Source organism: Euphorbia lathyris, chromosome 5 (genome assembly GCF_963576675.1).
Source record: "Euphorbia lathyris chromosome 5, ddEupLath1.1, whole genome shotgun sequence".
NCBI classification, from domain to species: domain Eukaryota; kingdom Viridiplantae; phylum Streptophyta; class Magnoliopsida; order Malpighiales; family Euphorbiaceae; genus Euphorbia; species Euphorbia lathyris.
The window spans coordinates 87,506,319-87,512,952 of NC_088914.1; positions in this window are offsets into that span (position 1 = coordinate 87,506,319).

Here is a 6,634-nt window from a genome sequence, read left to right on the forward strand (position 1 = left end):
TTCGATTTACCTTAGGTTCCCCTTGAGGTTCACCCTAGAAAATAGTTTCCCCCCACTAAAAGCCAAAAATTATTTATGGTGTAAACACTAACCAAACATGGTAATGAGCTTGTATTGTAATACACATTCCATTGCTTTTATATCCAATAAGAATGGCACGGGCGAGACAAGCAGAGGCTTTTTTTTGTAGTTTGATATTTAACTCCAACAAAATGACATCCGGTGTAATTTAACTTATTTAAAATTTATGTACAATCCAATAGGATAATATGATATAAGAAGTAGATTTCAGGTCCGTTTGTTTCCACTTCTCCTGTTTGCTGTTTGTTGTTGCTGTTAGTTGTTTGCTGTTACAGATAGACAACAAATATTAGTTGATTTTTGTCTAAAAAGCAGCTGTTTCGAATTTTTACCAAACGCTTTTTTGTTTCCTGTTTAGACTTGAAACGCAAAAAGCAGTTCCGAAAAATGGAAACAAATGGATTCTTCATGGAATAAGAACACAAAAGATGTAATTGGAAAAGGAAAAAAAAAAAGACAAAGACTACCTGAGATTTGTACCATTTTACTTAGACCTAACAATAATTATGTTTATGTCGTGTCATTTCCAGGTTTATGTTAAAAAGGGTAAACCAAATCTAAAAACTTCGTGTCACAATTATGTTAACTTGTTCGGGTTAGTGTAGATTTCGTGTCGTATTTTCGGGTTACATGTAATTTTATTATGCATATATATTAATGATAACTGTTAACAATATAAGAAGATATGCTATTTTTAAATATTTATGTCATTTTTAGACTAGTATGTTGATACTAACTATCGGAAAAATCCATCAATATATGTTAGAGGGTAATGTAATATGCTTATAACAATTTAAGAGGTTCGAATCATATTTACAAGTACTAATTATAATTTTATTATATTTATTAATAAAGTGACATATAAAACCATGAGACAATATAACAATAATTTTAAGTTTTTATATCATTTCGTGTCGTTTTGTGGTTATCATATTAACCCCAACCCAAACCAAAAACTTATATGTCAGTTTCGTGTCAATAAAAAAATGACGCATTACCTATTAAGTTAAATCCAAAAACTAAAATTGTGTGTCAATTTTGTATCATGTGTAATTTTACCACTTCTAATTTTACCGCAACTCAGAAAACTGTTTATAATCAAAATGTGTTATTGCTTTTCATTCGGCTAAATGCTTACATATCACTCTGTTTTCTGCTCAATTGGGATATGTTTTTATTTGGGGGAAATGAAAATACAGTAAAATCTCTATATAGGAATATATTTGGGACCGGATAATTTCTATAACAATGGAGATGTTATTATTAAATAGAGTTTGGTAATAGAGGTTATTATTAAATTGGGACCAAGTTTTTTTATAACAAAATAGAGATTATTCATATATAGAGTATTCATATATAGAGGTTTTATTGTACTAATAATTAACCATTTTACTGCAAATCAGCAAAAAATTATAACCAAAAGCCATATCATATAATCTAAATTTTAAACATAATTTTCAAATATACAAAAAAAAAAAAAAACCATAACCACCAAAAGCCAATTTAAAAAATAAAAGAAACTCTAAAATTGAAATTAGGAAGGGAAACAAACCAATAGATAGAATAAATTGTTCCGATATGAACTCTGTTTCGATCTCTTTTGTTAAAAGGTCAACAAACCTGGTAGCCCATTCTTTAGTTAAAGTTGTCAGCTCTAAATTTGACTGGGGTAAGTGGATATGTCCACCACCATTCATTACCGATATTCTTTCATTTGATTCAATTTAATACACATCATTCTTTCAAAAAAGATAAAATAAATTGCTCCGAATTATATTTGTAATTGACTCAAAAATTATGCTTTTGATTTTGTATTTATAATCGACAATTCTGCTAAAATAGAGTGTATGTATATGCGTTTTAAAGCCCTGAGACGAAAGATGTTGAATTTGGGCCAAGACGGACATATCTACATGGTATTTGATAAAGTTGTTACAATTGATATCAGAGCCGATTCTCCACGTACGATGTGTGGTTCGGGATAAACTAGGCAAAAGCTGGTGGATCTGTAACGATTCGGTTCAGATTGAATGGTGCCGGCGTAGAAGGTCAGGACAAGGAGCAGTCCTAACCTAAAGAATGACGAGAGCATAACTGAATCTATTAATAAGGTGGGAGACGTATTTTAGAACCGTGAGGCCAAATGTGTTGAATTTGGACCAAATAATAGTGGACTGGACATAAATAGTTTGATTTACGGAAAATTACATATAAATTCATTTTTTAAAAATTATTTACAACTATGTCAAATCATAATTTTGAATTATATTAAACTAATAAAATCACTATTTTTAATCTATTTTAAAAATTAGAGTTTATAAATTAAAGGTCTAGAATATATTATCTTTTATAAATTGGAATTTAGAATTTTTTAAATTGGAGTGTAAAATCATAATGTGTAAAAAAGAATGACAAAGTTTAACAACAATAGCGCCCCTTGTGTGGTTTTGCCTGCTCTGCTAGGGTTTAGGCCTTTTTGGTTTTCTCTTCTATTTATCGTTTGCGGTGGTGTCGGATTCATTCTCTGTCTTTCTGTTTTTCTCCTCTGTTTATCGTTTGCGGTGGTGGCGGATTTATTCTCTGGTGGTTTTCTGTAAAGCGGTGGTGGATTTGGCTGAGGCGGTGGGTGTTTAGGTTTTATTTTCCCAAATCTCGCCTTTTGGTTTTCTCTTCTATTGATCGGTTTGGAGTGTCGGGTTCTGTCGCCGGTGGTTTTATGTGAAGCGGTGGAAGAGTTGAGCGGTGATTGACTAAATTGAGGCGGTGGTGGCTGTTTTGGTTTTATTATATAATTTTTTGTTTTTTCTCCCAAATCTTTGTTCTGGCTCTTTTTTGATAGACCTATGGGATTTTTTTTATATGAATTTGATTGGCTTATGGATGAAGTGGTGGTGTATGGGTATAGGTGAGGCGGTGTTGGTGGATTAGGATTTTTAATTCCTCAATTTTCTGGGTTGGGTCCGATTTAGGCAAATTGATATTAGGTTTATTTCATTGATTTTTGATGGCTGAAGCGGTGGACGGTTTGATGAAAAACCTAAAGTTAACGGAGGAGGAAAGTGTTGCGGTTGAAATTACGGCTGGCCTCTCCGGTAATGAGCATCGATCCCTGACTTTGGCTGGAAAATTAATTTCAGCAAAGCCTCTGAATATTAAAGCACTGACTAATGCTTTCCATAACATTTGGCGGATCAATAAGGGTTTTAGTTGTAGTGATTGTGATGAGAACTTGTTCATGATTGAATTCCAATCATATAGGGATCGTGAGCGGGTTTTTCATGAGTCTCATTGGCACTATGACAGGAACCTTGTCGTTATAAAGGCTATTGAGGGAGTTGAAAGTCTATCAGATTTGGATTTTTCTCTATGTAGCTTTGGGATTCGTTTCTATGACATTCCGTTATCATGTCGTGCAGATGATACCATAATTAAAATTGCAGGACGTGTGGGTAAAGTGGTATGTCTGGATGAGAATAAAATGAAGTTTGCTCATTTTGTTCGTGTTAGGGTGGATGTGGATATTACCAAACCTATGTTAAGGGGTGTTAAATTGAATGTAGGAGGTGTGGAAAAATGGGTTCGATGCCGCTACGAGAAACTTCCAAATTTCTGTTACAACTGTGGCGTGATCGGTCACGTTCATGAAGATTGCGAGATTGACTCTAAGGAAAGAGAGGGGGATTGGCAATATGATCCCTCATTACGGGCCTCACCGGCTAGGATTCGCAAGGTGGAATGTGGTTATAAGTCAAAATCAGATGAAGGAAAGTGGAGTCTGGACAAAAGCAAAGGGGAAAAAAAGCTCAAGTATTCAGAGAGGGTTATTCCAAAGGAATAATCAGGAAAATGACGCTGAAGGTGCGACTTCGGTTTGTTGTGCTCCTATTACTGTTAAGGATGCAGATCAGGTGCAACCTCATGTAAGCAATGCTGCAATTGATAAGAGCTGTGAGTCTTCTAATCCAAACATTAGCGGGGCAAAGCAGATTGATGATGAAGTGGAGTCTTCAATGGGTGTGGCTATGGTACAAAAGCAGGCCCAACTTTGTAGAGTTAAAATGAAGAGGTTGGCAAGGGCTATTGCCAGCAAATCTGATTTTGCTAATGTTACGACAGAGGATCATCGAGATGTTTTAAAACAGAAACGACAGTACACAGACATGGAAGGGGTGGAGATGAATGTGGATACAAGTAATAATAAACGGTTACTTACTATAGACCAGAGGGTGGAGGCCGCTAAGGGGCCCCACCCTGCGCCATGAAACTATTAAGTTGGAACGTCCAAGGATTGGGCAATGCCTGGACGTTCCGTGCTCTAAAAAAAGCTTTGAGAGAGTATTGTCCGGATATATTCTTTCTTATGGAGACTAGATTAAGGAAGAATGAGTGCAACTATTTTCAGAAGGAGGTACAAGCTTATAATATATTCTTTGTGGATGCGGTTGGTCTGAGTGGGGGCTTGATATTAGGATGGAAAAAAGAGATTGATGTAACTATCAATCGGTACTCACGACATTGTATTTATTTTTGGGTAAAACATTTCAATTTGGAATGGCGTGGTGTGGGGATTTACGGGTGGCCTGAAGCCCAATTAAAAAGGAACACGTGGGAGCTTATGGATTATATTTGCAACCTTGATTCGCTTCCTCTTCTCGCTTTTGGCGATTTTAATGAGATTTTATGGAGTTCTGAGAAGAGAGGAGGACGATCACGAGATGATAATTCAATGGCTGCATTTCGTGAGTGTCTGGTTGATAATAATCTTATTCCCTTTGAGAATGCAGCAATGGAATTCACATGGTATAACCGTAGAGCGGGTGAGGAGGCAATATGGGAGGTCCTGGATCGTTTTGTTGCATCACCATCCTGGCATAATCTTTTCCCGGAAGCGGCAATCACTACTTTAACTCGAATATGTTCTGACTACAATCCAATTTTGATTAATACGGTGGCGGTTTATTCGACACATGGTAGGCGACAAGCTCAGTTCAGATTCGAAAATATGTGGATCGGGGACCTAGGATGTCGAAGAATTATCGCCGATCGTTGGAGGGCTACGGCGAATGAGGGCTTCCTTTTAACTAGCAGACTGAAAGCTGTGGGGCGTGACTTAGCGGAGTGGAATCGTACTGAATTCGGGTCTATAAATCATCAGATTCGCGAGGTTAAGGGTCAGATTGAGGCTATTCAGGGGAAAGTGGATCCTAATCAGCGGGGCCGTGAGAAGGAATTGGGAGTACAGCTAAACCAGCTGTTGGAAAAGGAGGAAGTTATGTGGAAACAAAGATCTCGAACTGAGTGGCTTAAATCTGGTGACCGCAATACGGCATATTTCCATGCAAAAGCATCGGCTAGGAGGAGAAATAACACCATTCACAGGATTAAGAATTCCAATGGTGAGTGGGTATCTGGTCAGGCACAGGTTGCGGAGGTTATTACCAACTATTTTGGTGATTTATTTATCTCTTCCTCTCCGAGTGGTGATGTTGAGTTTTCTCAGGCGGTGGATTCTAGGTTGAGTGAGGACTAGAGGGAGGAGCTAAGTGAACCTTTTACTCGGGAAGAAGTGATTCATGCCTTACACCAAATCCATCCATCAAAAGCTCCAGGTCCTGATGGGATGTCAGGTAACTTTTATTGTTTTTATTGGGATTTGATTGGTGAAGATGTGATTAAGGTGGTGTTGCAATGCTTCAATACGGGAATTATGCCTGAAACAGTAAATCATACTATTATTGCATTAATTCCTAAAAATAAAAATCCTGAGGTGGTGAAAGATCTGCGTCCCATTGCTCTGTGTAACGTGCTCTATAAAATGATATCTAAGACCTTGGCTAATCGGTTAAAAAAAGTTTTAGCAAGCATTATCCATGATTCACAATCTGCTTTTGTGCCTGGAAGACTTATTACTGACAATGTTATTATCGCTTTTGAGGCTTTCCATAGCATGAAAGGTATGATAAGACGGAAGAATGGTAATTTTGCTTTGAAACTTGATATGAGCAAAGCTTATGATAGGGTTGAATGGAGTTTTTTGAGGATTATGATGGAAAGAATGAATTTCCCTCTAAAATTCATTCAGGTGATTATGATGTGCGTCTCAACTGTCACTATGTCTGTTCGAGTTAATGGTTTGCTTGAGGGGTATCTACAGCCAACACGGGGTCTTCGTCAGGGTGATCCCATCTCCCCTTATTTGTTTTTAATTTGTGCTGAGGGACTCTCGGCTGCTATTAGATAGGCTGAAACTGAAGGAAGACTAAGTGGGGTAAAACTTAGCAGTAACGGTCCGAGGATTACACATTTATTCTTTGCTGATGACTCTCTTGTTTTTGGGAAGGCTAATTTGGAGGAGGCATGGACTATTGCTACTATTCTCAAGGATTATGAACGTTGCTCTGGTCAGTTGGTCAATTTTGATAAGTCTGAAATATTTTTTAGTAGCGGGGTTTCGGGGAATCAGAAAGAAGTTATTTTGACAACATTGGGGGTAAGAGAGACTAGTGGTTTGCCTAGATACCTTGGGCTTCCTACTCTTATTGGGAGATCAAAG